Source organism: Telopea speciosissima, chromosome 5, assembly GCF_018873765.1.
Source record: "Telopea speciosissima isolate NSW1024214 ecotype Mountain lineage chromosome 5, Tspe_v1, whole genome shotgun sequence".
Lineage (NCBI taxonomy): Eukaryota > Viridiplantae > Streptophyta > Magnoliopsida > Proteales > Proteaceae > Telopea > Telopea speciosissima.
Window position 1 is genome coordinate 32,689,978 of NC_057920.1, and position 25,323 is coordinate 32,715,300.

The window sequence follows — 25,323 nt, forward strand, 5'->3', positions numbered from 1 at the left end:
CCCAAAGGCGCAACCAGCAGGCCCATGCAAATGAGGGCCACAGGGACGCAGTCCCTCAGAATCAGGATGGGCGAGGCATGAGCTCTGGGGAACAGAGCCAGACAGTCAACGAGCCTTCAGGGGCCGAAGGCCTAAGCACTGCCAGCGATAGATCCTCCACGACCAACAACTCTTTCGCGACTACCTGAGGCAACGTGTAACATCCCACCGTTGGAGGACATTTATCTACAGGAGAAGGGCGATCGCCCGTCTGGAAGAAGTGACCGTCGATCAAAGAGGGGTAAGAGAGCAAGCAGCCCAGAGTTTACACCCCTCAACACCACCAAGTCACAGATCCTCATGCAGATACAAGACCGTGACCTAATCCAATGGCCACGACCTATGCTAGCAGGACCTGAGAAGCGTAACCCTAACAAGTATTGTCTCTTCCACAAGGACTTTGGGCATGACACAGAAGACTACTACAAACGGAAGAGGGAGATAAAAAGCCTTGTGAGAGTAGGGAGTTTAGACAAATACGTGAAGGGAAGATGCAATGGCCGTTCGGGCCAAAGAGATCGAGGCCGTGATCGAGAATGAGAAGAGCCAAGAAGGGAAGAAAGAAGGGCGGACCGAGATAGAGAGAGAGATCACGCAAAAGAGAGGAGAGACATACCAAAACCAAGCGGCACCAAGGGAGCCCCCATCCTCACCATACTCGGAGGGCCGGGGCAAGAGTCCATCAGGAAGGCCAAAGCCCATGCCAGGTTCATGGAAGTAGTAGAGAAGCAAAGCAAAATAGCCTCGAGACGATGATCTCCTTCTTGGATGCAAACTTAGAAGGTGTGAGATTTCTATAGGAGGATGCCTTGGTAGTACAGGTGGAGATAGCCAATCGACCAGTGCATAGGGTGCTAACAGATACAGGGGCATCCGTAGACGTGCTCTCACTGGAAGCCTATCGATAGTTCAGATTCGGAGATGATCAACTCAAGCCAAAACCCACTTGCCTCCATGGCTTCTCGGGCCCCACAGCCTCCATCAGAGGCACCATAGAGCTACCCGTCACCTTCGGAGAGCACCCTCGATAGGTGACCATCATGGTAAACTTCATGGTCGTTAGGTCCGTGGTGTCATTAAATGGCCTCTTAAGGTGACCGTCCTTGATAGCCCTTCGAGGCATCGTGTCTCCACTCCACCTAAAGATGAAGTTCCCCACTAATAACAGCGTGGGAGAAGTCCGAGGCGATCAGAAGAAGGCCAGAGAATGCTATGCCACCTTTGTGAAGAAGAACAATGGCAACACACGAGGGATGGCACTATGCATAAAAACCTGGTCAGTGACCAGAGAGATGAACTGACAGAGAAGAGAGGAAGGCCGGTGGAGGACCTTGTCTCATGGCCACTCAGCAAAGATGACCCTTCTCAGGTCGTACAGGTTGGCTCACTGTTGAGCGATGAACAGAAAGAAGAACTGGGATACCTCCTCCTAACCAACATAGATGTCTTCACATGGTCGACTGCAGACATGCCGGGCATTCCCAAATCCATAGCAGAGCACAGACTGCATGTAGACCCAACCAGGAAGCCCATCCAACAGAAGAGATGGAATTTTGCCCTCGATCGACAGGAAACTATCAAAGAAGAGGGCAAGAAGTTGAGCCGAGCAGGGTTCATCCGAGAAGAGAAGTTCCCTACCTGGCTTGCGAACGTAGTGATGGTACCCAAGCCTAATGGGAAGTAGAGAATGTGTGTCAACTACACTAACTTGAACAAAGCATGCCCAAAAGATGAGTACCCCTACCCCGGATTGATCTGCTGATCGACGCCACTGCAGGACATGAGATGTTGAGTTTCATGGATGCCTACTCTGGTTACAACCAGATCCTCATGCATGAGGATGATGAGTCTTACACCGCCTTCCGAACGGACAAGGAGAACTACTGCTACTGGGTCATGCCGTTCGGACTAAAGAATGCAGGGACCACCTACCAGAGGATGGTCAACAAGATGTTCGAGGAACAGATCGGGCACAATATAGAAATATACGTCAATGATATGCTTATGAAGAGCGTCCAAGCCATCAACACCTAACCGACCTGGAGGAACTGTTTACTATACTGAGAAGATGAAACTAAACCTTGCAAAGTGTGCCTTCGGAGTCACGTTAGGTAAATTCCTGGGGTTCATGATCTCAGTACGGGGAATCGAAGCCAACCCCTCCAAGATCAAGGCCATCCAAGAGATGGCACTACCTCGTACAGTCAGAGAAGTACAGAGGCTGAATGGAAGGATCGCCGCCCTATCAAGATTCATGTCACGGTCGGGAAACAAGTGCTTGCCATTCTTCAAGAAGTTGAAGAACCTCCGAAGTCCTAAAGACTTTACATGGACAGAGGAGTGCCAAAAGGCATTTGAAGAACTGAAGGTATACTTCGAGAATCCACCACTGCTTAGGCGTCCAGAACCCAACGAAGAGTTGTAAATCTACTTGGCAGCGACCCCCGTCGCAGTGAGCGCAGTGCTGCTAAAAGAAGAGGGTAAGATACAGAGACCCATCTATTATGTAAGCCATGTCTTAATTGATGCAGAGACCAGGTACACAAGGATCGAGAAGGTAGCATACACACTGGTAATCGTGGCTAGGAAGCTCAGACCATACTTCCAAGCCCATACCATCACGGTCCTCACCAACCTACCATTGAAGAAGGTACTGCACAAGCTTGACATCTTCAGACGATTGATTGCCTGGGCGGTCGAGTTGAGTGAACACGACATCAGGTTTCAACCCAGGACGGCCATCAAAGGCCAAGCCTTGGCAGACTTCGTTGCTGAATGCACCTTACTTGAGATCGAGCCAGAAGCAGAGGAACCAAAGGAGCATGATCAAGGATCGTGGGAGATGTTCGTGGATGGTTCGAGTATTGCCATAGGAAGCAGGGCGGGTTTCATACTCACCAGCCCCGAAGGATTTTGAATCCAGTATGCTCTCAGATTCACCTTCCCAACATCCAATTATGAAGCAGAATATGAAGCACTACTGGCTGGACTCCAGGTGGCAATAGCCATTCAAGTCACACACCTGTCCATCCGGAGTGACTCCCAGCTTGTAGTGAACCAGGTGAATGGAGAGTATGAGGCGAAGGTCGATCGAATGGCGTCATACTTAGCACGTGCTCGAGAATTGATTAGGGAGTTCATGAAGTTTGAGATGGTTTGGGTTCCCAGGATCGAGAATGCCACCGCCGACGCACTGTCCAGGCTAGCCAATGACAAACTCAAAAACCTGGCTAGTGCAGTATACGTGGAAATATTGCATGAACCAACATACTAGGAGAAGCAAGTCAACGAGATTGAAGAGGGGCCTAGCTGGATGGACCCTATATTCACCTACCTGCAAAACGACGTCTTACCAGAAGACAAGGTCGAGGTGAGAAAGATAAGGATGAGAGCTACAAAGTACACCGTCCTGGACGGAGTACTGTATAAGAGGGGGGCCACAACACCACTGCTTCAGTGCCTAAGACCCAAAGGAGCATAGTATGCCCTGGCAGAGGTGCACGAAGGGATCTGCGGAAACCACATGGGAGGAAGAGCTCTAGCCTATAAAATCCTCTGTCAGGGACTCTATTGGCCAAGAATGCTAGAGGAAGCAATACAAAACGTCAAAGCTTGTGAGCAATGTCAATTGTTCACCCCAGTACCCCATCTACCCGCCACCAAACTGACATCAATCCTCAACCCCATTGCCTTTTCCATGTGGGGGGTGGACATCTTAGGGGACTTCACAGTAGCATTAGGCAACCACAAGTACTTGGTGGTCACCATAGACTACTTCACCAAATGGGTAGAAGCCAAGCCATTAGCCAAAATCACAGAGAATGAAATGGAGAAGTTCGTCCGTGACGATGTCAGCTACAGGTTTGGAGTGCCAAGGATACTGGTCTCAAACAACGGGAAACAGTTCAACAACCCCAAGTTCAGAGCCTTCTGTCAGAGCTACAACACTGACTATTGGCCTGTTTCAGTAGCATACCCACAGGCCAATGGTCAAGTGGAGGTAACAAATAGAATCCTACTAGATGGAATAAAGAAAAGGCTGGAAGGAGCCAAAGGGAAGCGGGTCGAGGAACTACTAAGCGTTCTGTGGGCATACCGCATCACTGTAAGGACACCCATAGGAGAAAGCCCATTCCTCCTAGCATATGGCACAAAAGCACTAGCACCAGTAGAGGTCCTCGCCATGTCCCACAGAGTACTACACTTCAATGTACGCACCTACACGATGGACTGCGAGCAAACCTGGACTTCCTGGATGAGGTACGAGAGAAGGCACTACTGAGAAACGTGGTATACCAGCAGCGAACAACCAAGTACTACAATGCTAGGGTGCGAGAACGATTATTCCACCAGGGGGACCTAGTCCTAAGGAGGGCAAGTGCATCGCAACCAAGGAAGGAGGGGAAGCTATAAGCAAACTAGGAAGGACCTTACATAGTTTCCAAGCAGATATGCCCAGGGACATACTGCTTGAAAACTTCGGGGGGCAAGATGGTAGACCGTACCTAGAACTCAGAACACCTGAAGAAGTACTATCAGTAGAAGTAATAGCAGCAGAGAAGCAGCACCACCAACACTAGCAGTAGCAGAAGATGGCATTACTGTTTCAAGAATAATTTGAAATTTTTTTATTTAAAGAGTTGGTTTCGGGAATTCTCGTCTTCTTCCACTACTCAATCGAATCATTGCCACCACACCAAGGCGTAATGCCACCAAGGCCTGTTGGCCACCATGTTCTGTTGACCACCAAGGCACAATTCCACCAAGGTCCGTTGGCCACCAAGGCGCAATGCCACCAAGGCGTAATGCTACCAAGGCGCAATGCCACCAAGGCCTATTGGCAACCAAGGCGCAATGCCACCAAGGTCTGTTGACCACCAAGGCCTGTTGGCCACCAAGGTCCGTTGGCCACCAAGGCACAATGCCACCAAGGTCTATTAACCACCAAGGCGCAATACCACCAAGGCCCGTTGGCCACCAAGGCACAATGCCACCAAGGTTCGTTGATCACCAAGGCGTAATGCCACCAAGGCCAGTTGGCCACCAAGGTCCGTTGACCACCAAGGCGTAATGCCACCAAGGCCCGTTGATTGCCAAGGTCTGAAGACCGCCAAGATATAATGCCCCCAAGGGCTATAGACCACTTGGGGTCGCAAAAGTTAGAGAATCATCAAAGCAATAAGGATCAAATATATGCCATATCCACATCGAAGAAGGTGAAAAGTTAAATACACACAACACCTAAAGAGAATGCAAGTATCACAACCCAAAGTTCAGATCCAAAAGTTCAACATCCAAAGAACATCTATAAGCTCATGGAGCATCTAATGGAGGAGCGACATCTGACCCAGTAGGGGACATCATATAGGCCTTAGCTGGACGAGCCACACTGGAAGAACCATCCCCATGGGGAGCTGTCTAAGTACTCCTCTTCCACAGATTAGAGCGGAAGACACTAAGATCCGATCGTATGTCCACTGCACAACAACATCCAATCAGGAACACAAGACAAGTCAGACAGTGGGTACATAGAAGAAAAATACATGAGCAAATATCAAAAAAGCCAAACATCTTACCAGGACTCAACTTCCAAAGACATATGAAGGCCTCGGAATCCAACTGATGGACGTCGAACGGATCGCATCCCTGACATCGCTAAAGGGAGTCGCGCTTAAAGTCGCTCAACTCAAGAGGGCGGTTCACCCTCTTGATATCAACGGCCTCTCAGGTAGATTGTAGTGCACATCGAGGGACCATGGCAAAAAAGAAGCGATCCCTCCAGTACTTCACCGAGTTGGTGATCCCCACCAGAGGATCGAGCGTGGCGACGACTGGCGAAGTGGTGGTACCCATCTTTCCCCTTCTTCAACACATAGAAGTACGAGAATAGGGGAATGGTTGCAGCATGCCCCATCCGGACGAAGAACCATAGAAACCCAAGATGACTCGCCAAGAGTTGCACAACACTGGGCCAGGGGTAAGACACCAATGCTCCAACACCAACTCTATAAAATGGGAGATAGGGAAATGAAGACCATGAGCGAAGAAAATACGATAAAGGAAAACCTCATTCACTCGATGAGATTAAGCACGGTCGTCAGGTCCAGGGACGCGAAGCACGACTTCAGAGGGTATATGGAACTCCCGGTGAAGTGGCGCCAAGTTCGAGGAAGTCATGATACTAGCGAGGTGAGCCAACTTACTCCTAGGATCACCCACAGAGTTAGAAGCCCTGGAGACCCTACGACCCCTACTAGAGGTAGAATCTCTAGAAACCTCCTCCTCCCCATCACTAGTAATAGGGGAAGGCAAAGAAGAAGAAGTATCCGCGGAGGAAGATGACCCCGAAGAAGACTCCTTAGCGGATACAACCACGACCGTAGTCGGATCAGAGTCGTTAGACGACGACATGGACAAACAATGAAGCAGACTAGCTACTTACTCAGAATGACGGTCTCCCAAAACCAAGCAACCAATGAGAAGAGAAGGATGCCAACCTGCAACCACCAATGCAGAACCAATCAAAAAACAAAAAAGAAAAAAAAAAGAAAAGAGAAATAAAGATGGGAGAAGAGAGGTTTGAACCCACAACCTCTCCCTCACCAAATAAATTATAGGCACACCCTCTAAGAAGAGATTATTCGTCATGAACCCCTCAATTGATACAAGAAGACAGTGAATACTCTCTTGAGCACTCTATTCCAAGAGAGTGGGGGGCAAATAATGAACCCAAATTCACACCAACCAATTAGGAGCCGCCACGTGTCCTGGCCCAAAAAAGGTGGGCCGACTCGGGACCAGGGGAGAACTAGATAGGCGTGAACTAAGGAGGGACTCGACGAAGACCACCCATAGGAGTGGATCGAAGACCTCCAGCAGGAGTGGATCGAAGACCTCCCACAGGAGTGGATCGAAGACCACCCACAGGACTGGATCGAAGACCTCCCACAAGAGTCGAAGACTACCCAGAGGAGTGGATCGAAGACCTCCCACAGGAGTGGATCGATGACCTCCCACAGGAGTGGATCAAAGACCACCCACAAGAGTGGATCGAAGACCTCCCACAGGAGTGGATCAAAGACCACCTAGAGAAGTGGATAAAAGACCTCCCATAGGAGTGGATTGAAGACCACCTATAGGAGCAGATCGAAGCCCCAGGAGTGAACTCTCCCTTGCACATGAACTCCCCCATAGGTGCGGACTCCCCCCGAATGCAGACCTCGGGAACAGATCAGCCTCTACAGACCTTGATCTAAAAGCAAGGTACCACCGCTGCCACCAACAAGACATGCACCAACATGAGGACTCTAGGTCACCGCCTACCAGTCCCGTAGTCTCGATGGACTTTAACACTGAGGGCCTTATCTGCCATGTAGATGAGTCTATCCATTAAGGACACCAACCCTACTGGGACACTACATCCCATGGGAAGATAATCAATCAAGGAGGAACCCTGCTACCTAGGGACTCTACCAACTACGAAGGCCACTCTACATCAACTGGGACTCTCCACACTGCCACATTCCACTATAAAAGGGAAGGTACTCCACCCCATCTGAGATCATCTTGAATACTATTATTCATCTGTTTGCTCAGAGAGATCTAACTTAGGCATCGGAGAGTCCTAGGCCGGAACCACAACGGTTCTCCTTTGTCACCCTTGGTCCTTTTGTAAGTGACGGCACTCGAGGGACCGCTAAATGATTTCCTGATGCAACACATCACTCAACCATGGTTCGTACACACACATGACAATAGGCACATATTTAATATTAAAGTACACTCTATTATTTTTCTTTTGTTTATTAAATGTATATATATATATATATATATATATATATTCTTAACCAAATAAAGAAAAGAGAAAATTGAAATTTCCATGCACCTTATCTCTCGCTTTGATAGTCTAACCTTATGAAATAACCTACTCTTGCCTTGTTCGGCCAATAATATGTATTATTAATTATTTAAATTATTATATAATATATATATATATATATATATATTATTCACATAATTATTTAATCAATGTTTTTAGGTCTATTATACTGTTTTTAGATGAAACTTTCATGCCCATATACATTTACAGTAAAAACTACAGAAAATTAATCACTAGGCGATATCTCTGGGTGTTAGGCTGCATTGCCCAGAGAATCGGGGCCCAGCCTATTTCAGTCCAAGATAGGTCATTTTCACCCCATTTGCTTTCTACAGTCCCCCAAACACCCAGGGTAGTGCTCTGAAACTTAGTGTGACCACTTCCATACCAAATCCACTCATTTTAACGGGTCCCCCGCGCTCCTACGCGAATCTAGGGTAAGTCCTTTGAAATTTTCTCCCATTTTGGATTGTTGTCCACAATTTTTACTCCTTTGGCTTGGATTTACAGATTTCTCTTGCCCTAATTATTTTTATCCTTTCCTTTTTACAGCACCATGTCTATAAGACATAGCATGGCGAGGAAATTCGTAGTACGCAAGAGGCTGCGATCAGATCTCGAGCCTTCTTCGTCTTCTTCTGTGCCGCCCACCTCATCAAGAGAGGATTCTTCCTTAGAGGAGCCAAAATTCGATCGGTTCTGGTTTTCTAGGTATGAGCACTCTAGGGATTGGTCCAAGTTTAGCTCCAAAAGTATAGTAAATTGGAGATTGGTACAGGTGGATGACTTCCACCAATACAGTTTGTATTCTAGGTTTAACATCCTAGGTTGGGCATCCATGTTATCACCCATAGAGCCGTGCTACTTGAACTTGGTTCAGTATTTCTATTGTAACCTAGTGCCATCTAGGGCATGGGAGTTTGGCTTGGAGAGTAGAGTGAAGGGTGTGGAGATCAGACTTACCACTGTTATCTTGGCAGAGATCCTTGGGCTGCTTGACATAGGCGAGAGATGTTACTACAAGCCCAAGATAGATATCTCAAATATGTTTTCCTTGGAGACCAGGAGGAGGGTCTTCAAGGCCTTGACTGGTTGGGAGAGGGTCCCTAAGTCTGAGGTAGAATATAAGCCTAAAGCCCAGATTATTAGTAGATGCATTTCATATAACATCTACCCGAAGGGCGAGAATAGGGGCAGTATCTCTATGCTGAGGGCTTACATCACCTAATGCCTACTGGGAGCCTGTAAGGGGGGTCCAGTGATCAACCTCCCATATCTACTGCTACAGGCCATGTTATACCATTTACAGGACCCTTCTGATGGGAACCTACCGTATGGGAAGTTCCTAACCTTGGATTTAAGACATTTTGATGTTCCCTTGGATGGAGAGTACATGGATAGGGACAAGTCTAGACCTATTAGCAAGACCTCGATCCTGAAGATGAAGGTATAAGGGGAACCAGAGAGTGATCCAGAGGAGGGTAATGAGATGGAGCAGGGACAGGAGATTGGCTTAGAGGGGCAGGGTGGTATAGAGGGGCCTGGTACGTAGTTTACCAATTTGCCCTCTTATGAGTCGACTGGTGCTACTAGCTCGTAGGCGTCGAAGTCCTACGGATGGTCGGATATGATGTTACAATTTTAGGGCCTCTACACATAGCTTATCAAGATGTCTACGAGGATGGATCGGGGCTTCATGTCCCTAGAGGGAGAGAGTAGGATCCATAGAGTGACGTTTGGATTTCTAGGATACTTACTACCGCGTTGACTCACGACAGTCTCAGCCTCTGCCAAGCAACATACCTCCTCAGGAGTAGCTTTCCTGGCTCGAGTTCCTTATGTTCAGCCTGACTCATTTTGATGTAGTTCTAACTTCTTATTTTTTTTATCATGATTTATGTACTAGTTTTTTATTGTCAGCTTATGTATTTGGAAGTAGTACTTCTAGTTAAACTTTATGTAGTGGCCCCGGCCACAATTACCCTTTTATTAATGTAAATATGCATTCTGTCTTTTACTTATATTTACCTCCCCTGTGACTTTTAATTTATTACATGTTTTATTATTTATAATTTATTATTCCTATTCTGCCATCTGTGAATGTAGAAAGAGCTTCACGCTCTGATACCAAGCTCTGTCACACCCCAAACCATCCCCTGGGAGGATTAGGTAGGTGACCCAAATTACGTAATGGCAATCCGCTAAATCCCATGGATTTTGAAGCAGTTAATCCATTCACAGACACACATCCATAGTAATACAACATGTGACTCAGAGTGCTGCAGAAACACTATATACACAATGAGAAATAAAAGAAACATAGTGGTACGGGAAATGATGATATATACATAAGTAGGTTGGTTCATTCCCCCACACATACCCACAAACAAAACAGTAAGAACTAATATATACATCAGCTGAAATAAAAAGAAAATATACACAGGGCGAGGTAACTCAAGCCCCAAAAAGGAAGTAAAAGATTAAAAGCAAGAACAGAGATAAACTCCTATTAAAGACAGAAAGGAGTCCCCAAGACAAAAAGCATCAAGAGCACCATTCACGGGTCATCTTCAGTAACCACTGAGAATACTCGCATCAATAGCATGACCTCCGACGATGTCCATACCAAGATCGTCATAAGCACCTTGGCTCTCCTCCGGGTAATAAGTGTCAAACCCTACTCCTAACCGGCTAGAATTTTGATTGAAGGACAGGAACCCCTGACCAAGCAACCAAGAACACTATGGAGTATCACTCTAGTGATTTGGATTAATGAGGAAACCCTGTGCATGTCTTCCTACATACCTATCATAAGATGGATAGCTGACCCTTGCAGCTGCACAGCTCATAGCATTATGTATGGCCTGGACTCCAGGTAATCTCTCGCCTCCCTATAACTGTGGGACCCACTCCTGGAAATATGTTTAAAGAACCCTAAATGGCATGTGGGGACAATGACCTAACCATGGGTCAAACCCCTGTGCAAACCCCCACTGAATTTCAGCCTTGCTGGAACCACTGGTCGATGCACTGGGCGTTGCAGAAAACACCCAGAGCCATCGCCCAGTATGCAAAACAGCATATTAAATTGATTTTAAATTATAGGGACCACTCATAATGGACATGGGCACCTTCCATAGATAGAGGGGAGTCTGAGGGACCACCTCATACCCTTGGTTCACTGTGGACCCCATCAGTGTGCCCAAAATCACTATGAATCAGTTTAAAAACTCATTTTCAAAAGGGACCTTAGCAGCCAAACAAACCCTAGTATGGGCTGGGCTTATAAATAGATGAGCCTTGGGCTCATTTTGAGCCTTTGGTACTGCTCATTTTGTGGGAGGAAAAGAAGAGAAAGAAGCGAGAAAGAAGAGAGGAAGAAGAAGAAGAAAGAGAGAGAGGAAGGAAGAGGGGGGAGCTGCTCACACCTGAGCCCAGATTTCGTGGCACCCAAGCTCAGCTCAGGTATACAGATCTGTACCCAAACCTGCTGCTCCTTTTGATGCCTGTGTTTTTTATGGATTTCTGCTCTCTAGCAGCCCAGAACAGCTGGGAACTGCCTAAAATTGCTCCAGATCTGCCATGCAAGTATGAAGCATGGAAGATCTGAGATTTTTGAGTTAAAATAAAGGGTTGTTATGCTGGTTTTAGAGCCAAAATTTGGCTTTGCATGGCTGCACTGTTAGATGCATTTTTATTTGATTGATTGGAGCCCTGGATGCAAACCCTAGCTGCATGGGACCTAACCCTAGGTAGTAGCAGCCTTGAATTACTATTTTACATCTATTTACAGCCTTGCATGTGACCAAAATCCAGATCTACTACTGTGGAAAACCCTGTGACACTATTCACTGGGCTGTCTGGGCAGCCTCTGGTAGCCTAGTGGTGGGCCCAGTAGAGAATCCACATGGACCAAAATGAAGATCACCCCTGGGGGTACCTAACACCCTAACATGCATGGGGAGATGTTTTGGTCACTGCCCATAGGCAACAACCTAGGAATCTCAGCCAATCCTCGGTTTGAAGACTCTAGGCGATGCACCCAACGCCCAAAGCCATCGCCCAGTGAGTGGAACACTGCTGTTTTGGCATTCTGACTTGGGGGACCTCACCCATTGGCCATGGTACTGTGTGGGAAAGTGTAAAATAACCTAAAAGCCCCTCTCCACATCTGTCCATAGGAAGGGAATGCTTGGGAACCCAAGTGAGCCCCACAGGTGATGGAAACCCTGCCTGTGCTTAGTCCTGCAGCACTGTCAAGTTGAGGACAGCACTGTAAGCTTACGATGACCTAGGGTCAGGTACTGATATTGTAAACAACTATTTTACCCCTAGGCCACCATCTCTGGATGATGCATCGGGACATAGGCCTAAGGCCAAGTGCAAGGCCCAGAGAATTCCATGTGAAAACAAATTGAACACCGGGTCAACCCAGTGAGCTTAGATTAACCCTAGGACCCCCATAAATAGATTGGAATATTAAAATGATAACTTCTGATTTATATCTAGGATTTGATCCCGCGCTCGAGGCCTACAACCAGACTGCAGTTGGAACTGAATTTGCGATCGAGTTCCTAGAACCAGACCCAGGTGAGTGAAGTATTATCATATATGCATATGTAACTGTATGCCGGCAAATAAATTCTTAAATTTTAAATGCTTTGTTAATTAATTTTGTTCAAGTACTCAAATTACTACACAATGATTGTCTGTTGATCAACACTATGAATATTATCTGATGATTGTGAATGTTAGACTAGATGCCGTAGTCGGCTTGGAAATGAGGCCTGTGGTAGCCCATAGTATGGGATGCGGTTGACACCACTTGACTCATACGATGCCATATAGACATGGGGCTAGAGTTTCATCACCCGTGTGCTATGTACCCTTGCCAACAGTGGTTAAGGTGTTGGATGCCTATGAGGGTGATCATATGTGTATATGAGAAAAGAAATGAAATGAAAAGAAAGAAATGTGTTTGCACCGGAATGGTGATTATGGGCTATAAGCTAGGAAAGAAAAGAAAAGAGAAAAGTGAGGGATTTCCCTACAGGTTAATCACAGAGGGCTGGTCGGGCTGACCTTGGTGAACGAATGCGGGAGCTGACTGGTCCTCTCTGACAACTCAATGGGTGTATCGCGAGAAGGGGTAACCAAGCCCGCACCAAGGATACATGTATTGGAGATTGTAGTAGCACTGACCTGACTTAGTTATATTGCTAGGTGGCTAATAATTAATCTAGACTTGCATATTATGTAGGATCATGTGGAATGTGGTTGCATGTGCATTTATGATGATATGTTTTGCTCACGAGCTCAGTGGGGCTCACACTCTGTTATACATTGTTTTTCTTTAGATGATTTTGTAGATTGATGCCGCTGTGGCATGGAGGCTCATTACTAGGAGGAGAGCCCTGGTTATTATGATGATATTGGTGTAGACCCCGACGGAGGTCGTGCCGATGATGCGTGCATTCTCGGTGGTCATTGATGAAGACCATTGAGGAGTGCACTTGATGCTTTTTATCTTGGGGACTCCTTTTTGCTTTTGTTAGGAGTTTATCCCCGTCTTGCCTGTGGTTTAGCAGTAGTCTTTCTTACTTCCTTTTTGGGGTTGAGTCAACTCACCCTGTATATATATATATATGTATGTATTTTCTTTGGCTTTTGTTCTTGTTAACTTTACTTTTCAGTTTGTGGGTAATTTGGGGAATGTATCAGAACAATCATATGTATGTATATATTATCATCATTTCCCATATCGCTACACTTTCTTTTGTTATATTAATTGTAGTTTAACTGCAACACTCTGATCTTGCTTATGGTAAAGTGATGAATGTGGTTCCGCGAATGAAATAATTGCTTCTAGATCCGTGGGATTTGGTGGATTACCGTTACGTAATTCGGGTCACCTACCTAATCCTCCCAGGGGTGGTTTGGGGTGTGACAGAGCTTGGTATCAGAGCGTGAGGCTCTTCTTACATTCATGGAATGCAGACTAGGACTAATAAGCTATCAATACTAAAACATGTAAGAACTAAAAGCTATAGGGGAGGTAGATGCAATTAAATAAAAGATGCATAATTTCCATTAAATTTAAAGACAACTGAGGCCGAGCCACTACATAAGTTTGACTGATAGTACCTCTTCTAGATATTTACATAAGTTGGAAAAAAAAAACTAAAACTAAATACATCCAGAACAAAGAAAAGTACATAAGCTAAAGAAAAAAGAGAGATAAGTCAGAACCACGTAGCATAGAAACCAGTGCTAGTCAGAAGAACTACTCTGGTGGGGGTAAGTCGCTCGATGGAGGCTGTGTCTGGCGTGAGTCAACGCGATAGAACCTGTTCCAAAAGTCCAAGCGCTGCTCAACAGATCCTACCCTTCTCTCCAATGATGTGAAGCCCCGATCCATCCTAGTCAACATATCTATGAGCTGAGTGCTGAGACTCTGAAAATGTCACATCATCTGCGCCCACTCAGAAGGCCCTGGAACCTGAGAACTGGTAGCACCCATCGCCTCATAGGCAGGTAAGTCTGTGAACTATGTGCTAACACCCTCGAAGTCACCCTGACCCACATCCTGCTCCTCTCCATGCTCGCCCTGGATGTCTCCCTCAATATCTCCCAGCTCCACATCCTGCTCATCATCACCTGGCATCCCTCCTAGCTCCTCATCCTCCTGTGGATTGCCCTCTGGCACCTTCATCTTTAGTATTGAGGTCTTATCAATAGGCCTGGATCTATCCTTCTCCGCATACTCGCCCGCCAAAGGGACCTCAAAATGCCAGAAGACTAAGGTAAGAAACTTCCCATATGGAAGGTTCCCATCAGATGGGTTCTGTGCATGATATAGCATAACCTGGAATAAAAGGTATGGGAGGTTTATGATCAGACCCCCTTTGCCAGCTCCTAGTAAACAGTATGTGATATAAGCCCTCATCATAGAAATGCTACCCCTATTGGCGCTCTTGGAGTAGATGTTATAGGTAACACACCTACTAATCACTCGAGCACTAGGCTTGTAGGAAGCCTCTGACTTGGGAGTGTCCTGTGACCCTATCAGTGCTTTGAAGACCATCCTCCTAGTCTCCAAAGAAAACATCTCAGAGATGTCCATCCTAGGTTTGTAATAACACCTCTCCCCAGTGTTGGGTAAACCCAAAATCCCTGCCAGTGAAGCAGTGGTCAACCTAATGTCTACTCCCTTTACTCTACTCTCCAACCCAAATTCTTGTGCCCTAGATGGCACCAAGTTGCAGTAGAAGTACCGAACCAAGTTGGGATAACAAGGCTCGGTAGGTGTCAACATAGAGGTCCAACCTAAGATGTTGAACCTAGTAAAGAGACTGTACTGGTGAAAGTCATCCACCTGAACAACCCGATCATTTACAATTTTTAGGGATTTAAAGTTCTTCCAATCTCTAAAATGCTCGTACCTAGAGAATAGGAATTGGTCAAACTCGGGTTCCTCCGAAGAGGAATCGTCCCTAGGTGAAGATGGTGGCACTATGGATGATGATGAATCTTCAGACTCAACCAGAAGCCTCTTCCGTGCCACAGACTTTCTAGCCGTACGGTGACTAGTGGACATTTTTCTGCAAAAAGAGAAGGAAAAAGGAGTAGTTAGGGCAAGAAATTTAGCAAACCCTAGCCAAAGTAAGAAGAAACAAAAGGAAGACCTAGAATAGTGAAAGCAACCAAGAGTCCTTACCTAGGCACGCGTGGATTCGCAAAGAACTCGAAGAAATGTGAGGATTTGGTGTGGGAATAGTCACACTACCCTCCAAAGAGTTTCTCCAAGGGTTTGGGGAAGTTTAGAAAGAGTTAGGAGTGAAATGGGCCCCTCTCGGACTCATATACCTGCGCCTCGATTCTCTGGGCGATGGCACTGGGCGATGCATCCAACTCCCAGAGAATGTATTTTGCTGATTTTTGAGTTATAACACATGGGAACTTGGATATCACCTGTAATAACCTTGTTAAACATAGAAATATAAATTTTCATAAATGTTTTATAAAAAATATATATATAAAAATAAAAATAATTAATTAAACTAATTAATTAAGAAAACACAAAATATTTATGACATTAAGGGAATACAACTCCTATTTAGGGATTTTAGTGGAACACATGTAAATTGTTTTCCTTATTAATGTAAGTACCTAAACATAGATAAATATATATACTTATGAGAATTGATGTGTGTGTATAAATATTTATTACTATGTGCCAAATACTGTGTATGTAGGAACTGATTGGTGTAATGCTATGCAAAACCGAACATAGATATGTAGGTATGTTGTAATACATATTTACGACGTGTAGGGAGCGTAGACCTTACCCTATCCAAAGTCTAGGTTAGCCAAGAATAGGATCTCATAGGTTGTCTAGCCAATCAAAACACTTTAGACGCTAAGGTACCTCGAGCCAACCCAAGTATATTTTTATTGATTCTTAGTTATGTAAATTCCCGTAGACATGTACTTAATTCTTTTAATTAAGCATAACCTGATGCTTAGAACCATTTTCAATGACAGGATCAATTACCTCAGCTAAGGTTGGAGACCCTAGCATCATGATCTATATTAGACAGCTACAAGAGAGACTGAGACGGATACGACTAGTACTACCCCGAGCCGAGAACCGGTTGGATTTTTATCTAGCCCTTGCTGCCATTAGTGGACCAGGGGAGCGAGACTTTTATATGTCCTTAGCTGAAGAAGCAAGAGCCGACATAGAGTACCTACTTGCGATGGATGATTGGGCTGTAATCTTAGATAGAAATCACTATTTATTTACGGTTTGTATTTGAATATTTATGAAGGATTTGATACTATTATGTGATTTCTATGATTGCAGGCCTGGAAGGAGAAAAGCATGAATCAGTGATAGAATCAGTCCCTTTAGCCGATTTTGGATGTTTACGAGCTGGGTCAAGGGTTCGCATGTGTGCAAATAGTCATCTCAGGGCATTATCGTAATTTGACAAAGAGGAAATTTCTCAAGAAAAATCGATATTGGACTCATTGCATCAGAAAAATTAAATGGTTAACATTTAATTCTTGGGTTGAGTCAATTCGATTCAAGGGAGGAGGGATTATGGCAAAGTTGGAGAGTGTGAAGAAAACAAAATAAAAGAAAGAAAGAGAGAAATATTCTCTCACGTAAACCTCACTCTCTCTCTTTCTAGTTTGTTAATTCAAAAACAAACTATTAAATATCTTTTTACCTCTCTCTCTCTTTCTATCTTTTTACCCTTTTTTCTAAGTCATCCCATCTCACATGCCTCCCTCTCCCATCCCCATCTCACACGTTGTCTTTCCCTCTCTCTTACTCTCCTAGTGGAACGCAATTCCCTTGGTTTATTTTCAGGTTTCTTTTTATTTCAAAATATATCACCTCTCCCCTAAAAGAAGGATATGGATGGAGTTCAAAAAGGGGGGAGGATAATTGAATTGGGAGATTGAACGACCGAGAGCAAAAGGGGGTTGACGGTTTTGGGGAGAAGAAAACTGGAAAAGGAAGAAGAAGAGGAGAGGAAGAGCATCTACCATCGCCATTGCTGCCATTGCTTCTACTGTCTTGTTCCCTCTAATTCTTTGGCTTGTATCCCTAACTTCTCTTTATTTCATTTATGTTAAATGAGTAACTAAACTTGCTGCTGTTTTTGGGAAGATGATACTTTAAGGATGATTTAATTAGTCATTCTCTTTTCTTATTGATTGCTTGGAAAAGACTTAGGCATCTCATTGTGATTTTTGTGTAATCATGTTTACATCTAGTTAGGGTAATTTGTTTCTGTGATTCAATTTAACCTACCAAGCAATAATATTGAATTGATTCATGTGGTCGCATCGATGATACGGTATACCTGAGTGGATTGTGCGTACCCGAGTTCTTTGAACTTTCGATTCATTGTAGCGATCAGATGATAATTTCACCAAGATACTTTATACCTAGAAGGGACCCTATTTTCTATGGTTGTCATGGGGCTTGTAGTCGCCATGAGCCAAATATGAGAGAGATTGAATGATGAATCTGAATTAAAGTTGATTCAACCTAAAAGCAGTATTTTCTCACCATCTTCTATTCGTTTTAATCAGTTGCTAGTGTTAGCTTTAAATTAATTAATTTGTGTTTTTAGTTTCATCTTAGACTTGATTTAATTTCATGCAACTTAGCCTCTGTTCCCCGTAGATTTGATACCCGTACTTTCCACTGTATTAGTGTTTAGTTAGGTTTATTTTTTATTGGTTCAACGACTCGATCAATGGAGTTTGTGATCGGAAGGAAGTTGGAATTGCTTGCCTGTTAGACTAGGTAAATAATTAAAAGCCTTCTATTTAAAAATTTGAAATCTCTCATATAGTGTCATGTATAGCATACCATTACATAAAATGCTTAAGAACACAGAACAAAAAAAGAGAGAGAGAGAGAGAGAACCACCTCACAGTAAACAAAGATAACATATCTAACAATCCACCTTATTGGTGCGGCTTATGAAATTCACTGGAACTATGGACTAGGTTTGTACCTGCATTAACTAGGAAATAATTGTTGACCCTGATGAGCGATATTGGAATATTGACCATGCTCCTCTTTTCAGAGAAGCCACGATGGTCAACACAAGAAGAAGTTCACGTGGTGGTCACAAAGGGAAACAACCTCGTGTTATACCAGAGGTTGAACTGCCAAATGGGACTGAGGCTCAAAATTTTGAGGCATCGGCTGCTTCGTCAGAGGCACTAGCGGCTGCTCAAGCCATTGCTGCAGCACCTCAGCCAAATGTGGCAGCCGACGATGTAAGTGCATTCATGACCACTATGATGCAGACCATGCAACAACAACAAGAATTGCTTGGTCAGATGTCGACACAGTTTGCAAGCATGATGCATGAATGTGCGGCACCACCAACACCACCCAATCGGCCTGTACTATTTCCACCACCTGTGCCTTAACACTTAGCGAAGAACTCTACCGCTAAGGTTATGGAGAGATTCAAGAAACTCCAACCGCCTGCGGTTTCCAAAATAACTTCTGAGGCAATGCAGTCGAAATGGTGGATTAGTGCCCTAGAGAAGGCATTTGAAGTACTTGAGTGCACGGACGCACAAAAGCTGATATGTGCAGGTTATCAGTTGCAGAATGAAGGTGAAGCTTGGTGGAAAGCTACTAAGCCTAACTTGGAAGCTACTCACCCGAATCCCATGTGGGAGCAATTTAAAGAAGTTTTCTTCAAGAACTACTTCCTAGAGAGTTTCAGGGATAGGAAAGAAGCTGAGTTCATTGCCCTGGTGCAAGGGACCAAGTCAGTGATGGATTACCAACAATGATTTGAAGACCTGTTCCATTTTTCTCCAGAACACCTGAGAGGGGAAGTTAGTAAGACGAAGAAATTTGAGAAAGGACTCAAGACTGAGATTGGATCAGTACTGTCAATTATGGACATCCGGGATTATGCTCAAATGGTCAACAAGGCGAAGAGAATGGAAGATAGATTTAAAGAGAAAGAAAAGGAGAAGGCTAAGACATCGCTTGGGTTGAACAAAAGGCCAAATAATTTTCAGACATTTGGGTGGCCAAATAAAGTTTATCGAGGAACAAGTTCAAGCCCTAATCCGAATCCGTATCGTAGGCTAAACGTGGGTCAGAACCCTTTCTGCCCCACTTTCAATCGACCTGCTCAATCAACTACGAGTCAAGCGACAACAGCAGCTTCGTCAGCCTGACCAGCAACAAGTCAAGTGAGCCAAGCCTCAACACTTGCTGTTCCACCCTATAAGTGCTATGTGCGCAATAAGGAAGGGCACATGGCTAGAGATTGCAGATCGTGTGGGTATGGCAACAACTCGCCAAATCAGCCCTACGCTAGACCATTTTAGTCGTGGGATAATTGGACGCGAGGAAAGGTGTTTGCAATGATGAATGAAGAAGCTGAGGCGAACCCCGATGTAGTGATAGGTAAGTCTGCTGAACACTACTAAGTTATAGGGAATAATTGGTTTACCTCATGTACCCTAAACTACCTACAAACCCTAGGTACCCTGAATGTCTCAACCATACCTGCACGAGTGTTATTCGACTCAGGCGCAACCCACTCTTTCGTTTCTACCACTTTTACGAGTAGGATAAAAGATCAACCAAGAGACATCGGGCATGAACTAGTGGTCAGCACACTAACGGGTAGTGTCATGAGTATGAAGGAGGTCTACGACCCTTGCCAGATTGAGATCTGTGGGAAGAATCTAATCGCACGGTTGATAAAGATGGATATAAAGGATTTTGACGTGATACTAGGCATGGATTGGTTATCTGCCTATGGTGCAAACGTCTTGTGTGCGGAGAAGAAGAGAGTGTTTAAAATCAATGATGGGTCAATCCTCACCTATCAAAGTGAACAAAGAAGGAAACCCAGGAAGATAACCTTATCAGCCCTCCAGGCGCGAAGATTGTTAGACGAGGGATGTCAAGGCTTTTTTGGCCACTGTGATAGACACGAAGGCGAAGATAAAATCCTTGGAGGAACTTGAAGTCGTCAGAGAATTTCCTTATGTTTTTCCAGAAGATCTGATGCAACTACCGCCTGACCGTGATATAGAGTTTGCGATTGATCTAATTCCTGGTGCAGCACCGGTATCCTAGGCACCATATCGGATGGCACCAATCGAACTAAAGGAGTTGCAGGTTCAACTTCAAGACTTGCTAAAGAAGGGATTCATACAACCTAGCGTATCACCCTGGGGAGCACCCGTGCTGTTTGTTAAGAAGAAGGATGGCAGTATGCGACTGTGTATCGACTACCGCGAGCTAAACAAGTTGACTATCAAGAATCGATATCCGCTGCTGCGCATCGATGACCTATTCTATCAGCTATAAGGAGCAAGAGTTTTCTCCAAAATCGATCTTAGGTCGGGATACCATCAATTGAAAATCAAAAGCGGCGGTATTCATAAAATGGCGTTCCGAACTCGATATGGACATTACGAATTCCTGGTTTTGTCGTTCGGGTTAACCAACGCCCCCCGGCAGCATTCATGGACATGATGAATAGAGTATTCCATGACCTGTTGGATAAGTTTGTCATTGTGTTCATTGATGACATCCTAGTGTACTCCAAGAGTTAGGAAGAGCACGCTTGACACCTTACCTTCGTGTTGTAGCGGTTGCGAGAACACCAGCTTTTTGCCAAATTCAGTAAGTGTGAATTTTGGCTACACCAAATTGGATTCCTGGGACACATCATCACTGAGGATGGCATCAAAGTAGACCCAGGCAAGGTGAAAGTAGTTCTCGAGTGGGAGACTCCAAAGAGTGCCACTGAGATCCAAAGTTTCTTAGGATTGGCTGGATACTACCGACAGTTTATCAAGAATTTCTCGCGCATTTCAGCACTTATGACAAAGTTTATGAAGAAGGGCACCAAGTTTTAGTGGAACGAACCATGCGAGAAAAGCTTTCAGGAATTAAGGAACCGGTTGGTGACAGCTCCAGTTCTGGCCATTCCGGACGGCACCGGAGGAATGGTAGTATATACTGATGCATCCATGATAGGATTGGGTGGCGTCCTGATGCAGAAAGGTAAAGTAGTTGCCTACGCCTCCAGACAATTGAAAGAGCATGAGAAGAACTACCCCACTTATGACTGGCAGCGATAGTTTTTGCCTTAAAGATATGGCGGCATTACCTATTTGGTGAAAAGAGTGAAATCTTCAGCGACCATAAAAGTCTGAAGTATCTCTTCACCCAGAAAGAGCTGAACATGAGACAGAGGCAGTGGTTAGAACTGATAAAAGATTATGACTGTGAAATCCAATACCACCCTAGTAAGGCCAACGTTGTTGCTGATGCATTAAGAAAAAAATCTCAGACTACATCTCTTGCTTCCTTAGTTGTAAGCGAACAGCTGGTAGAAGAAGCTCGAAAGTTTGATCTGGAACTCGTGATCGAAGGAACGGCTATGCAATTAGCAGCCATGGATCTACAGCCGTCGATACGAGAAGAGATAATTATGAAGCAACCATTGGACCCCGAGCTGGCCAAGATCATTTGGGAAGTACAACAAGGTGTCCATAAGGACCCAGACTTTTCTTTGGCCCACGATGGTGCATTGAAGTTTTGAGACAGATTGTACGTGCCTGATGATTATGATGTCCAAGACTGAATCCTTAAAGAGGCACATAACTCACCCTATACAATCCACCCCATAAGTACAAAGATGTACAAGGATTTGAAGAAGTATTACTGGTGGACGGGAATGAAAGAGACCATAGCTATATACGTGTCCAAGTGCCTCACCTGTCAATAGATTAAAGCAGAGAGACACCGATTGTATGGATTATTGCAGCCACTTCCCATACCTGAATGGAAGTGGGAAAGGATCACTATGGATTTCGTGACAAATCTGCCCGACACCAAGAAGGGCATGAATGCGATTTGGGTGATCGTAGACGGACTGACAAAGGCAGCTCACTTTATACCAGTCAAGATAAGTTATTTCATGGAGAAGCTTGCCCAATTATATATAGAAAATATAGTCCACTTACATGGTGTGCCTGTCAGTATTGTGTCTGACAGAGATCCTCGGTTTACCTCAAGGTTTTGGGGGAGTTTACAAAAGGCATTGGGATCTCAACTGAATCTTAGTACAGCTTTCCACCCGCAGACGGACGGACAGTCAGAAAGAACTATTAAGACTCTGGAGGATATGCTCTGAGCCTGTGTTTTGGAAATGAACGATAGTTGGGATGCTGACATACCTCTGGTGGAATTCGCCTACAATAATAGTTATCACTCCACCATTGGCATGGCACCATTCAGAGCTCTTTATGGACGAAAATGCCAAACTCCGCTATATTGGGACGAAGTTGGTGAACGAAAATATCTCGGGCCTGAGATGATACAAGCCACCTACGATAAGGTTGATGTTATTAGAGAAAAGATCAAGGCGGCCCAATCAAGACAGAAAAGTTATGCGGATAATTGAAGATAGGACATTGAATTTGAAGTCTGAGAAAAAGTATTCCTTCGAGTGTCTCCAACCAAAGGATTGCTACGTTTCAGCAAGAAGGGCAAACTGAGCCCGAGATTCATTTGTCCTTACGAAATTCTTAGCAAGGTGGGACCCGTAGCATACCGACTGGTACTACCACCATCTTTGTCAGGTGTCCACGATGTTTTCCATGTGTCGATGTTGAGGAAGTACATTAACAACCCGACACATGTACTATCAACTGAACCTGAACAGTTGGACGTGGATATGACCTACAAAGAGCAACCTACGGAGATTTTGGACAAAAAGGAGCACAACCTCCGTAACCGCACAGTCGCCTTTGTGAAGGTTCGTTGGGGAAATAACTCGGTAGAAGAAGCTTCATGGGAATGTGAAGAGAAAATGAAGGAGAAGTATCCCCGACTCTTCGAACCGCAAGGAAAGTAAATTTCGAGGACGAAATTTTTGTAAGGTGGGGAGAAATGTCAAACCCTGCTCCTGACTGGTTGGAATTTTGATTGAAAGACAAAAACCCCTGACCAGGCAACCAAGAACACTGTGGAGTATCACTCCAGTGATTTGGCTTAATAAGGAAACCTTGTGCATGTCTTCCTACATACCTATTAGAAGATGGATAGCTAACCCCTGCAGCTGCACAGCTCATAGCATTATGTATGGCCTGGACTCCAGGTAATCTCTCTCTTCCTGATAACTATGGGACCCACCCCTAGAAATATGCTTAAAGAACCCTAAATGGCATGTGGGGACAATGCCCTAACCATGGGTACAACCCCTGTGCAAACCCCACTGAGTTTCAGCCTTGCTGGAACCATTGGTCGATGGACTAGGCGATGCAGGTAACTCCCAAAGCTATCGCCCACTGTCACACTCCAAACCACCCCCTGGGAGGATTCGGTAGGTGACCCGAATTGCATAACGGCAATCCGCCAAATCCCACGGATCTAGAAGCAATTATTACATTCACGGATCCACATTCATCACTTTACTATAAGCAAGATCAGAGTGCTGCAGATAAACTACAATTATAATAACAAAAGAGAAAGCGTAGTGATACGGGAATGATGGTACTATATATATATACAAAGTGTTCTGAAACATTCCCACCTAGATACAACCAACAACGAGAAATTAAGCTGACAAAAGCTAAAAGAAAGGAAGAAATACATACATATATATATATACAGGGTGAGATAACCCAAACCAAAAAAGAAGGTAAGAAAAACTACAGCAGAACCACAAATAGAATGGGGATAAACTCCTAACAAAAACAAAAAGGAGTCCCCAAGATAAAAAGCATCAAGTGCACTCCTCAACGGTCTTCATCAATGACCACCGAGAATGCATGCATCATCGGCACGACCTCCGTCGGGGTCCACACCAATATCATCATAATAACCAGGGCTCTCCTCCTCGTAATGAGCCTCCATGCCACAGCGGCATTGATCTGTAAAATCATCTAAAGGAAAAAACATATATAACACAGTGTGAGCCTCCTCTGAGCTCATGAGAAAAACATATCAACATGCATGCACGGGCAACCACAATCCACATGATCCTATATGATATGCAAGTCCAGATTATTTATTAGCCACCTAGCATTACAACTAAGTTAGGTCAGTGCTACTACAATCCCAAAGACATGTATCCCTGGTGCGGGCTTGGTTGCCCCTTCCCGCGATACACCCATTGAGTTATCGGAGAGGACCAGTTAGCTCTCGTATTCATTTACCAAGGTCAGCCCGACCAGCCCTCTGTGATTAACTTGTAGGGCAATCCATCACTTTTCTCTTTTCTTTTCTTTCTTGGCTTATAGCCCATAATCACCATTCCAATGCAAACACATTTCTTTCTTTTCATTTCATTTCTTTTCTCATATACAGATATGGTCACCCTCACAGGCATCCAACACCTTAATCGCTGTTGGTAAGGGTACGTAGCACGGGTAATGAAACTCTAATCCCATGTCTATATGGCATCATATGAGTCAGGTGGTGTCGACCACATCCCATACTACGGGCTACCACAGGCCTCATTTCCAAGCCGACTACAGCATCTAGTCTAACATTAACAATCATCAGATAATATTCACAGTGTTGATCAACAGACAATTATTGTGTAATGATTTGAATTAAATGAACAGAATTTAAATAACACAACATTTATAACATGAATTTAATTGTCGAAATAGCATCACAGTTACATGTACATATATGATAATATTTCACTCACCTGGTTCTGGTTCTAAGAACTCGATTGCAAATTTAGTTCCAACAGCAGTCTGGTTGTGGACCTCAAGCGTGGGATCAAATCCTAGATGTAAATCATAAATTGTCATATTAAGTTTCCAATCTGTCCCTGGTAGTCCTAGGATTAACCTAAGCTCACTCG